Source organism: Rhinatrema bivittatum, chromosome 3 (assembly GCF_901001135.1).
Source record: "Rhinatrema bivittatum chromosome 3, aRhiBiv1.1, whole genome shotgun sequence".
Classification (NCBI taxonomy): domain Eukaryota; kingdom Metazoa; phylum Chordata; class Amphibia; order Gymnophiona; family Rhinatrematidae; genus Rhinatrema; species Rhinatrema bivittatum.
The window spans coordinates 539,988,849-540,002,734 of NC_042617.1; positions in this window are offsets into that span (position 1 = coordinate 539,988,849).

A 13,886-nucleotide genomic window follows, 5' to 3' on the forward strand; every position below is an offset into this window, starting at 1 on the left:
GCCTTGGGGCCTTGGCTGAGTCCAGCTGTAGCCTCCCCAGTCCTCTCCAACTTCCCTTCCCATCCCGTAAAACAACTCTTGAGGCCCAGACCTACCAGGTTGGCCTGAGCTGGAGCATCATCAGGCCCCTCTGACTCCTTCACCCATGCACTTGTCAGGACCTCCCCATCCTTACCCCTTCTGTGAAGAGGAGAGCAAAGAATGGGGCAGGAGCAGTGCCTTTTCATGCCTGCCCCAATCATTCCTTTAAAAAAATGGCACAGGCTTTCTTGAGGATGGTGCCAAAGTGATGATCCTTTGATGCTTGCTGTAGGTGCAGTCAGCATACCACACAAGTGAGCAGGAGTAGAGTATCCAAAGGAATAATTTCAATGAACAAAATATCATTCAGTAAGACATGTACATTGCTCCATATTTGCTCATAACCTGTCACAAATATAGTAATGTCATTCAAAGTAATACAGTTTATAAAGGAGGTTTAAAACAAATGTCCCCTGACATGGCCATGTTTCACCTGTTGGCTTCTTTGGGAGGGATAACAGCTGCATAGCTGAAAAAGTTTAGCATTACAGAACAAAAAAGCACCTAGTACAATTATAATAAATGTAAAACTAAATAATTCAACAAAGAAAAACACTACCTAGAGATAGCTCAGAGGTTTGCATATGTGACAAAGTGCAAAGAGCAATGCCTCACTAAATCATTCAAACAGGAAATACACTATCCGTCAGAATTTAGAATGTCAAAAATTGGTGCAAAGTAGTCACATGACCTATACTGGCCAATGACTGAAAGGTTGATCAAGTTATTGAAGAACAAAATTGGTTTAACAAAATACCTACCACTTAATCTGATGATTGAGCCCCAAGAATTGTACAGAATGTCAAGTAAAAAGCCAGTGTTGTTCATGCTGCAGTAATAGCCTGTCCCTGTCACCCCTTCTAGGGAGAGGGTGAACAGAATCGATAAGAAAAAAATCACAAGCCCCCAACTGTATGATTTGTCATCATCCAGCGTGTTACCAGGGTGGCATTCTCAATCTCTATACAAATACTACAACAGTGTTGATAGATCCTGATTCTCAGAGGCCTTATAGTTTTGCCAACATAAAAGTGATTACACAGAAAGAAAATTATATACACACTACCCATGAGGAGTTACAGTAAGAGGCCTACCTTAGTGTAAATGTTGAGACAAGAGACAGATGAGTGAAAGATGCCAGAGTAAATGCAAAATTACATACCAGGCAATGACCACAGGATTTATGACCCAGGATATCGAGAGAAATATAGGGAACAGATAAGTCAGAAGAAACCAGATGATTACGGAGATTCCATCTGTGACAAAATGTGAATCTGGATGGCTCAGAAAAAGTTGGTAAAAGAGCTAAGATATGCTAGTGTTTACGGTTAATATTACAAATCTGACCTGTCTGAGTCGAAAAAGGCAACACACATATGAGCCTGGTGGAAGTCTCTCTCTGGCGATGAACAAAAAGTAAATCATGATTAATGTAGAGCACACACTTATAAGCTTGACTGAATACTCAACATGACTATCCCCATTCCAAAAATTGTTTTATCATGTATTATGTCTATGAAAAGGACTTTTAACACTCTTTCTATCATGTATTATGCTTGAAAACCAAAATTAGAGTGAATAAAACAAGTCCAACGTAATCTGAAAAATTGACCTAATGGGATACTATCATGTAGTGCCTGTGGGTAGAGACTCAAATAAAGTAGTAATGTATTCTCATCAATAGGTTTATTAAAAATTGAAGTAACAAGCTCAGCATAGTTGTACAACATAATGGTGCTAGTCACACCTGAAGACAGAAGTCAAAGTGACGTTACTGTAGAACTATCCTCAAGGTGGCTGGTGCCATTGTTTAAAGGAATTGGTTGGGGCTGGTGCAAATGGAAATTCCTCCTGTCCCTTTCTTTACTATTCACTCCATGGAAGGGGTATGTGGGGGCCAAGGAGGTACCAGCCCCAGCAAACATTAAGGGGAAGCGTTTGGAGGGGCCTAGGATGCCCCAATTGGGCTCTGCTCAGCCCAGCTGGGTAGATCCGGCATTTTTAAAACTTGATTGGTGGAGCAGGAGGTGAGCTAAAGGAGTCTAGGGAGACTCCAGTTAGGTTCGACCTGGGCCCTGAGGCTTTCTTTGGGGGTGGGAGGGGGGTTTTAGAGGCCCATTTCTTTTACTTTTTTGATTTTAAATATTTATTTTTGGTTTGGGAAATGAATCAAGCCAAATTAAACATTAAATTAACTGAAAAACACCCCCCCCCCCCCATAACAAAAAAACAAAACAAAATAATTTGGCCTGTACATCCCTAGAATATCCTTGGTTAAAGTCATGCTTTAGAAATGCTGGTTAAGCAGGATGCTACAAATATTATTAGTTACATGTTTTCTAACTTCAGAATTTAATCACTGGAATTTTCCACTATGAGGTCCACATTCTAAAGCCATTTAGATGGATAACTCAAAAGTTATCCGTCTAACTGGGTCATTCATCAAGCTGTATTAGGGCTCTAACATGCGTTATATCATGTATATTGCATATATATATGCAATATTTTGCATCTCCCCACTCAGATACTCTCCCCTATTACAATGGCCTTATTTGCATATAATTTACATGTATCAATAATGCAAATGCATGCAAATTCAATGCAAATATATTGTCATGGCTTACCGAGAAGGTGGTCAGCCATGATAAAATAACAGCTCCTTGGTAAGCATTAGATGTGCAGAAGGAGGCCCAGGACCCTAATGCACGTCCCGAGGCTTCCACCACACATTTAAAGTGAATGGGGAAAAAAAAAACTACACCCAAATGGGGAGGTTCAGCTGGTGTCAGTGCTGACCTCAATTTCAACCTGTGGCTGCTGGTTGAGGTGGCGTTGTCTCCCCCCAAAATGAAAAATTACTAGAAATACGCATGTGGTGGTAGCAGCAGCAGCAGTGTTCCCCCCCTGAAGTCTAACACCTTCCCCCTGGCTCCCCCAAAGTACTTTAAGGCAAGCCCCATATCGCAGTCCCCCTACAGCAAGACTCACTGACCTCCTGCCCCCACAATAGCAAGACCCACCTAACATGGTCCCCAATTCTCAAGGCCACCACCCCCACCCTCCAGAGCCCCCCTTTAACCTGGATCCTGCGTCAGGGATGGGTGCACCCTCGCACCCATCCCAGTTCACGCCATTTTCCAAAATGGCCTTGACCTGACCTTGCCCCAGCCATGTGACTAGGGGAAGGTCCGGGGTTAAAGTACTTCAGGGGGCCAAGAGGGTGTGGGGTTGGGTTAAAGTACTGCCAGGGAGCAGGGGGTTAGACTTCTGGGGGGGGGGGGGGCACCGCTGGCACCACCACTATCACATACACATGATTTAAACTTTCTTTTCTTTCTTGGGGCAGTTGGGGCTGCTTTGACTGGCAGCTCTGAGTTGAAATGAGGGTCAGCACTGGCCTCTTTTCAACCTCCCCATTTGATTGCATTTTTATTTTTGGGGGCCATGGCCCTTTAAGATGATGGCATTCCTGGGAGGTCGCCACTTGCTGCCCTTTTTTGTGTCACAGTGTTCGGCTGTGACACAAAAGAACATGCCATGGAGCCGCAATGTCCTTTGGGAGATGGGCCCCACTTTAAGATGGTATATTCTACGGGGCAACCGAGGCACTGATTATACGCAGCTGACTATTGCCCCCCTCTATTTATAAACTTAATCAGTAGTTTTAGTTTTAGTTTAGTTTATTAAAATTTCTTAATCGCTTTTGTGCAAAAGCTCAAAGCGATTTACAAAATAAAATCTTAGAACTTAGCCAGTATTTGTTAAGCACCTTTCGAATGCCAAACTGAAGTCTGCAGAATGTTGCAACTTTAAATTGTTTACGCTAACCACTGTAAAGCAAAATGGCCCTATGTTCATCGGCTGCTACTCTAATTGTACTGTAAACTGCTTTGAGTGAATTTCATATTGAAAAAGGCAGGCAATACAATAAATAAATTAATTAATTGATGAAGTTTACCCAAATAACTTTAAAGTTAACTAGCTATATTCAACATTTAGGTCTGGATTTTCTAAAATCGCAGGCCTTTGAGAATCGTGCGGTACCGGGGGGTGGGGTTGGCCTGCAAAAGCCGGCAGCGATTGCACCACCGCGGTGTTATCGCTGCCGGCTTTCGCAAACCAATAGCACCACCATGAAAGGTGGTGCTATTGGGCGCGTTACTGGCGGCGATAAGGGTTCTTACCTTTTCGCCGCCAGCGATGTCTCCGTTGCCTCTGCCCTGGTGCCGCCCCGACTCTTCCCCTTCTGGTGCTGATGCCACCCCGATCTAAGTATTGCAATCAAAAAGTTCCTTTTTGTGTGTGATCCCATTAGAAAATGACCCCCTTAGTTAAGTAAAAAGCAAAAGAAATTAAAACAAAAAAAACACTGTTGTAGTCAGCAGACTATATCCTCCATCCCCCACTACCCAAAAACAAAAAAATTCATGTCAAGGTATAGCGCCCAATTCTCCTCCCCCCAAAAAAACGAAGGTGTAGGTCATAGTGGCTTGAGGACCCATCATCACCATATAAAAACTCTCAGGCCAGCTCTTGGCCCACTCCTCCCCATTCATCTGCAACATCTACTTCCACCCACTTGCTCCACCCAGAACAGCACTGGATGCCACCCGGAGTGGTACAAATTCAACTTATTTCAGGTGGTCTTGGGGGATTTAGTAAGTTCCAGGTGGGGGTGGGGATTGGGAGGATGGTGGGGTGGAGGATAGGAGGGGGCAAAAATCCAGGCTTAGATTTTTCATATGGGGACATATGGCTTGCACCTTCTCTTAATTCTTTTATTTATTTATTTATTTTTTTTAGTTTTTTATATACCGATGCTCCTGTATAATATACATATCGCACCGGTTTACAAGGAACTGAAACAGTCGCCTCTGGGGTGTCATACATTGGAACAAGTTGAAAAAAGAACTTGCAGAGAGATAAAACGGACTACATTCAAAGAGACTATTAGCAGAAAAAAGTACAACTCAAAAACATATGTACAGTGGGATAGATGGGCCGGGGTCTATAATGTCATCGACTTTTGGGAAGGGGTGAGGGTTGTGGGGATCAGGCTTTAAGCCCTGATGTAAATTGCCCTTATTTTGGGTAGTGGGGTAATGTAGGAACAGATCTTTTGGCCATAAAGGTGGTTTCTATCTTTTTTACTTTACCGAAATTGGGGATGACGCAATAAGCCACACGTAAAAACGTGTGTCCAAACTGGCATCCTTTTTCTAATGCGTGCACAACCAGGTTTCTTGGGCGCCCAATGCAGTATGGAAATGAGATACTGCACTAAAAAGGACATACTAGGGATCAATTGTGCATCCCTTGTGCATCCCTGGCACCAGGTGCCCAGGAGATGTGGCTATGCACACAGCCACAAATTAGAAAAATGGACGCTGGTAACTTAAGTGTTCATTTTTCCTAAGCTGGCTGCCGTCAAGACTTTTTCTTTTTCATGTTGATGCTTTCTGTGGTTCCTCCTGCTTAGTATCATGATGATACTAAAAGTAGGAGGAACCACAGAAAGCAGGATTTTTTGTTTTTTAGTGAGCCCTTGACATGCAGCAAGACTTAACGCCAGCTCTAGGGCTTGCATTAAATTTGCCGTGTTAAAAAGTGTGCATCAGATGCACGGCAATTTTTTGCATCAGAAGTAATAGCTAATAAGCGCTATTAGGTACACGTAAGTTTGGATATGTATTTTGTACACGCTAATCTCTTATTGCAGGTGTTAGCCTAGCATGTCCAAAACATGCTTCCAATCACTGGTTAAGCTGTGTACTAGCCGCAACTTACTTCTACTCCAAGGAGGAAGAAAGTTAAAAAACAAAAAAAAAAAGGAAAGTTAGGGTAGATTTAGGAGTCGGGGTGGAGAGAGGAAAAGGGAGGAAGGTTAGGTAGGGGAGTAGGGAAGTGGGCAAAGGCCCAATCGCATCGCCGAGCATGCTTTACAGAATTTCTCCCCCTGCGCACGTGAGTGGGCACCCACACGAACATGCGCATGCCGATACAAAATGAAACGCACATGTGCGTGTGTAAGTCATATTTTATAACATGCATGCAGTGATGTGCTCATGTTATAACATCGGCATTTCCATGTGTTTGCACATGCCTCTGGAAATCACACCCATCAAAGGGATAAGCTTTTGGGGGCATGGGGAAGTGGTAGATGGAGAGTTGATCCTAAATTTGAGTTCTGTGTGATTTTGTGGATCAAATGGATAGGGTGGGAAGGGTTTGTGGGCTTAATGAAAGGTATTAATTTTATAATTTTCAGCCCATGAAGATCTAGTTGAGGCGCCACTAAAATCACCAGGAAAATTCACTGACATTTCAGGGGAGGGGGATGTGGGCACTGAAGGGGCTGTGAAACACCTTGACATCCCCACAGCTGTTTACATGAACCCAGGTCATAGGGGTGTGCATTCGTTTCTAGGCATGTGAATCGTTTTTTGATGATTTAAAACAATCGTCAGATATATTTTAAATCGTCAAAAATCGTTAAGAGTCGCGAAACAATAGAAATTCCCCTGATTTATCGTGAAAAATCGTAAATCGGGGGAAGGGGGAGGGCGGGGAAAACCGGCACACCAAAAAAACCCCTAAACCAACCCCGACCCTATAAAATGAATCCCTTACCTTCCCCACCCTCCCGAACCCCCCCCCCCAAACTTTTTACGAGTACCTGGTGGTCCAGTGGGGGCGCGGGGACCAATCTCCCGCTCTCGGTCCATCGGCACCATTTTGGCTGCCACTCAAAAATGGCGCCGAAGGCCCGATAAAAAAAAACCCACCCGACCCTTTAAAAATGACCCCTTAGCTTCCCCCATCTCCCGATCCCCCCAAAACATACCTGGTGGTCTAGTGGTGGTCCCGGGAGCGATCTCCCGTTCTCAGGCCGTCGGCTGCCACTCATAAAGATGGCGCGATTGGCCCTTTGCCCTTACCATATAAGAGGGTATCTGTGCCATTGGCCAGCCCCTGTCACATGGTAGGAGCACTGGCTGGCTGGCGCCATCTTTAAAGATGGCCGCTGCCGTATTTAAAGATGGCCGCCGCCGTTGTAAAGGGGGTCCCGGCGCGTTCTCCCGCTCTCGGGCCATCGGCGCCATTTTGGCTACCACTGATAAAAATGGTGCCGATGGCCCGATAAAAAAAAACCCACCACAACCCTTTACAAATTACCCCTTTGCTTCTCCCACCCTCCCGACCCCCCCAAAAACCTTTTACATGTACCTGGTGGTCTAGTGGGGGGTCCGGGAGCCATCCCTTCAATCATACCCTTGGTGCCGGACTGGTTTCAAAATGGCGCCGATCGCCTTTGCCCTCACTATGTCACAGGGAGCGACGGTCGCTCCCTGTGACATAGTGAGGGCAAAGGCGATTGGCGCCATACTGGCAGTTGATCGCCTTTGCCCTCACTTTGTCACAGGGAGCGACGGTCGCTCCCTGAGCCATAGTGAGGGCAAAGGCGATCGGCGCCATTTTATCGGGCCATTGGCGCCATTTTTATCAGTGGTAGCCAAAATGGCGCCGATGGCCCGAGAGCGGGAGATCGTGCCAGGACACCCCCACTGGACCACCAGGTAATTTAACATTTTGGGGGAGTTTGGGAGGGTGGGGGTGTCCCGGATTGGTTTTAAAGGGTCGGGTGGGTTTAGGGGTTGTTTTGGTGTGCCGGTTTTCCCGCCCTCCCCCCAAATAATTTCCGTACTCGATTTAACGATTTTTCACGATAAATCGAGGGAATTCCTATTGTATCGAGTCCCTTACCGATTAATGACGATTTTAAAATTATTGGATGATAATTTAAATCGTTAAAAAACGATTCATATCCCTACATCAGATCAGGTTTATAATAGTGGGATACCAAGATCACCATCCAAAAGGAAAAAGAAATAGATAACACCACTGGAAAAATTAAAAGACAAACAAGCAGCAAACTCCAGAATCTTATTTAAAAGAACACTTAGATGTTTCCATCTACATGGGAGCCTCTGGTACAGCTGGAGGAGTATCAGGGTTACAAATTTATCAGCTAAGAAAGAAAGTTGGCTAGGTATAAAAAAAACATATGGGCAGTAACTTTTAAAGCGACATGCAGGTGCACATTTGCGCATGTTTGGCCTGCACCCAGGATATGACTATTTTATAACATGGAAGGACCCAAAAAACAACAGGGTAGGCGATCCAGTGAAACCGTAGGAGAGCAACAAACAGAAGGATGCCACAAGAGCGTCTTTTTCAAACTTTAATCAAGGAGACGTAAATTAAAGTGCAAGTGCCCGACTCTGGCCGAGTTTCGCCACCTATGGTGGCTGCCTCAGGGGCTGAATAATTAAAGAACCGTGTTCAAGTGATGGTCCGGATAAAGTACATTTCACTGAGAGGAGACGTACTTTGTTGGTGAATACACGATATAGATGAAAGTATAGTGTTGACTTTATCCGGACCATCACTTGAACACGGTGCTCTTGTGCTCTTGTGGCATCCTTCTGTTTATTTTATAACATGTGCATGTATATGTGCACACTTTATAAAATAGGCTGGCCACTCGCACGTGTGCTCAATTTTAAGTGGGTGTGCTTCTGTGCGCGCAAATCCTACTTCTACCATGGAAGTGGGGGAATTTTAAAAGGGTCGCGTGTTGTCGCAATTGCCACTAAAACCAATTTGTTCCCAGTTTGCCCAGTTAATCTTCCTAGATTTTTTTCTTTTACTATTTCCATGTCATCCATAGTAGAAGTAAAGTTTTGCGGCAGGGGACCTTGGCACATGCCAGTGCATGTATGAGCAAGTTAAAATTCTGGAGCACCCATGCCCCACCCATGCTTCACCCTTTTGTAAAAACTTTTCATTTCTGCATGCATTGGAACATAAGCACGTATCTGGGCAGCTCTAAAACTCTGCTCGGTGCACGCCAGCACGACATATTCGTGTATCCCCTGACTGATGCATGCGTCAGGCTTTTAAAATTCACCTTACATAGTATTCCTATATTTTACACTGCACTTGCAAGGAAATTTAAGAAAAAAACTGGGCCCCCAACTACAACATTAGATTTCAATAGTAAGAATTGCTTCCTTTTCTTTTGAGCTGTTCTTGCCACATCTGGAAATGCCACGACCCCACAGTGTAAGAAAGTACCAGTCCGATGTCTGAAATACATTCTAAAGATCAGACTCTAATACCAGAGAGATCAGTGATGTCGATGGTTTAGCTGAGACAAATTCTGAAGTCTCTAATAAGGCTATAACATCCAAAGAGTTATCCAAAGCTGGTGAGAGTTCCTGAGATTTTCTACACTCTACTTCTCGTTTGGAGGGAGGCAGAGATAGTTTATTCTAGCAATAGAAGGAAATGCATTTTCTGGACTCTTCAATACTTCCAGCTCATATCTCTTAAACATATCCTTAGGAGAAACCCAAGGGACTGGAGGAAAATTCACAAGTGGGAAGTTCTTACACCTTCGGGAATTCTTCAAATGTTTCACCATAATAGATAACAATAAATTGTCTTTTGGAGGGGAGGCAGGTTTTTTGTTTTTTAATTTTTAATTTATTCAATTTTTAATCATATTTACAAGATAAACTTGATTAAGAAAATACAAGTTTAAACAAAAAAATATTTAAAGAAAACATATATCATATTTCAACATCAGATCAGCTTTATAATAGTGGGATACCAAGATCACAATCCAAAGGTTTAACTTGAGACATAGATGCTTTTAAATCAAGTAATTAAGAGGCTGTATCTTCTTTAGAATTTTCCAATAATACAACTTGAGATTCCAGGGAATTGGTATGAGATTATAAAGTGCCTATTTGGGAAGAATAATTTTCTCAAGACCCTTAATGACCTCCCAGATGGTCTGCAGGGTGAAGGCAGGAGGTCTCATCAAAGTGAAAGTAAAAATTTCAGAAGCAAAGAATTTCTAGCCGTAGCAAATGGAACAGAACCTCCTTAAGCTTCCTCCTAATGCAACACTGGGTCCCCACAAAGATTGAAGTCAGTAGACATGCAAGAACTCATGGTGATTCTGCTGGTCGCAACATTCCCTGCATCATAGAGAGTCACCGAAACGTCATCCGTAGGTGATTCTGAGGTCCGCATAGAGAGAGTCTGACCATCAGTGTTCTGTGGGAGGCATTCTCATAAGATGTTATCGAGCCATATGGCTCACCACCCTGGAGCACATGAGCATCCATCAGGTCAATAGAAGTCAAAGCATGTGAAGCCACAGACACAGCAGCCCACTTGCCTTTCCTCTTACAGCCCAAAAAAGTAAAATAGTAAAGCAACCTTCAAATCAGTGGAACTCTGCCTCTTAGCTGCCTGCTACCACCATCTTGGATCCCAGGAGGCAGTTTGAATACTAGAGCAAAGCCTGGAGCTATACTATAAGTTCCTGTGGACATTGCACCTATAAATGCAGTAAAGACAGTTGCCCCAAATATACCAAAATCTGTCATATGTTGCTTTACCATTTTTATTTATTATAAGATTTACAGCTTGCCTATATTAACATAGTTATGCTAGGTGAGTTACAGCATACATAAAGCATAGCAATAAAACAAATAAAAACATAGTATAATAAAAAAAACAAAATTAAGAGAAAATCTCACCCAAAAAGTCTTAGCCAATACTACCCAAAGGCTTCTTCAAATAAAAAAGCTTTTAGTTGTTTTCTAAATATTTTCAAATCTTGAATATTCTTGATCTCCAGCGGAATGTCATTCATAAAGTTGGCCCCCAAACAGAGAGAGCCCAGTTCCTGTTCTCTTGAATATGGACTGCCTTAAATGTTGGAAAATCTAGCAAACTATGCGGGGGGGGGGGGGGGTGTCATTCATCAAATCACGTTAGAGCGTTATGCAAATTCTAAAAATGTAGTCAAAAGGGGAGGGGTTTGGGCAGAGTTTATGAAAATTAGGGGCATTTAAGTTGCATAACGCTTGCTAACACACGATTTAATGCCGGAAATAATTACACCTTTTTTCCTGGCATTATGCCCGAAACCTATTCACAACCTAGGTGGATGCATGCTCTACCTAGCTGCTATCAAGCTAGGTCGAGAGTACAATGTACAAATCTCATCTTTGTGTACTGTCATTACTCCAAATTACATAAAATCTTATCTCTGACTGGGCATGTAAAACTGCCCCCCAAAACCTAGGCCACCATCAAAACCCCACCCTGAGTTACTAGTTGCCCCACTTACAGTGGTATAGTTTACTTATATGAGAGCCTTATAAAGAGGTTCTCTCTCTCTCGGCCAGCCCAAAATCTGGTCAAAGCCTGTCTGGGCACTTCTCAGCTTGCAGTGTGATAAATTTAACACATGTTGTGCTAAAATACCTATGCAATGCAGTAAAATAGCATGCAGTGTGGTATCTGAAGAATTACCCTAACCACACCCCTTTTTTATTGTGGGCACTATTCTTGCAAAATTTATAGCAAAATGATGAATCTAGGCCTATGTACCTGATTCATTAAGGGTTTTTCCCATAGACACAAAATGGGAGAAAAACCTTAATGAATCTGCATACCTGGGAACTCTCAGGATTTCACCCTGAGACTCAGGGAATTTGCATCAATTGCAGGGTTTCAGGGGAATCACTAGAAATCTCAGGGCCTCTCTGTATACAGCTCAGCTGCTCCCCTTCCTCAATAAGCTTGCAGAGAACAGGAGAGTGGACTGCGCCTGGAGTAGACACTGCAAGCAGTATGTGGGGAGAAACTGGAGAGGGGCTGCAATATATACACAAAACTCAATCTGCAGCTGTGATTTCAGGACGGGAATCACTCAGCTAAGGGTAGAGTGAGGATGAATAAGTTCATAGAGCTGAGACTTATAGGGGAAGGGAGCAAAGAGAGTGCTGGGGAAAGGGAGAGATGAAAGGGAAGTATGCTGGTTAATCTCAGAAAGGAGGATAGGTGATGGTGATGGGTAGGAGAAAAAGAAAGTATGGATTATTTGGGGGCCCCCCAGTGGAAGAAAGAAAGCTGATTCATATTATTCCATTCCTTCCCCCTCCTGCCACTCCACCTTCTGCTAATCAACAGCAATCTCAGGGTGACCACAACTCAAAAGTCCCCAGGTATGTGAATCTGGCCCTATTATTAGTAGAATGTAAAGATCTTTGTGGGGTATATATGGAGAATAAATTAGATAAGTAACTAGGTGCAGTATTGTGCAGACTGTTGTACACTAGAGTAAGGGCTTTAAACTTCACTGGTAACTAGTGCAGCTGAAATAAGAGAGGAGTCACTTGGTCTCTAGGGGATGAACCCAAGATCAACCTGACAGCAGAGTTCTGCAATAATTGCAGGGCACAGATTACATATTTTGGGCGGCCAAGATAAAGGGAATTATAATAATCATCTGGAGTTAATAGGAAGGCCTGAATTAAAATACAGATATCAGATTTATCTACCAAATACTTTACATGCCTCTGTTGTCTCAATTTAAAATAACCAGAGGAGACTACAGCACACAATTGATAATCATGTTTCAGTTCTGAGACAAAAAGTAGTACCTTTTGCACTCCATTTAGTCTTGGACCCCCTAGAGATCCAGAGGATTTCTGTTTTGGCAGCATTTAAAACCAAACTATTTTTGGGCAACCAAGCATGTACTGTCAACAGACCAGAAGAAATTTCACTTAAAACAGATTCCAATTTATTAATGAACAGGAAATACAACTACACTTCATCTGTGTATAGTTTAAAACTGACTTTAATAATCTTTTAAACTATACACTTCATCTGTGTATAGTTTCAAATCCTCAAGTAAGGTACAGCATGGAGACTTATAAATATTAAAAAACACAGGGGCAATATTGAGCCCTGAGGAACTCCTACCTTAAGTGAAAACCAGTTTGATACCCCATTCCCAATCCTCACCTGCTGTTATCTATTCAATAATAAACAGCCAAACCACTCAAGAACCTTTCCTCCCAGCACTATTTCAGATAACCTCTCTATTAAAATTGTATGATTAACTGAATCAAAAGCAGTGCTTATATCTAAGTAAACTGCAACCACAGCATCTCCAGCATCTAATAATCTAAGCTCATAGTCATTTACTGTGTCTATAGAAAAAAACCCTAGTGAATCAGGTACTTAGATTGTTGATTTTTTCTACTACAACTTCTTGGTTCACCATGATTTGATTCTGTTCCTCTGAATCATTACCTTCAAAGAATGTTTCCAGCATATCATGTCCCCAATACTCTCCTCTGTAAAGACAGAAGCAAATAATTCATATGGAGCCCAACTTTCATACCTATTTACAGTATACCATTTGTGTGTGTAAGCTGATGTACAGAGATTAATGTGGCAGGAACTGTGTGGCAGGAGCTGCAGAGTTTATAAAATAGCTCATATTTCTGCTCCAAAAGTACATAAGTATGTTTCAGTGCATGATATATTTCTAATGCAAGAAAATGTATATTTTCTCTACCCATTTTAAAAACATACATGCATATATTTTATGCACGAAATAATTGTGAAACTGCACAAATAAACACCCAGAATTAAACATGGAGGCAGATATTTTATAAAGTATGTGCGAGTATTTGTATTCAATCTGCTGATTCTTCCACCAGTTTCCCTAGTTCTTCTCCAGTTCATCTAGACCTTCTAGTACTTCACCCTGAATCCCCACCAGTTCACCCAGATCTCCCACCCAAAATCTGCAGACAAATCTGATTTCACTTGCATGAATCAATTAGCAGTGTAAAAGCATATGAACAAGTTCTATAATTAATACGTGCAAACTGTATCTCTTAAAAAATAGCAACTAGTGAGCG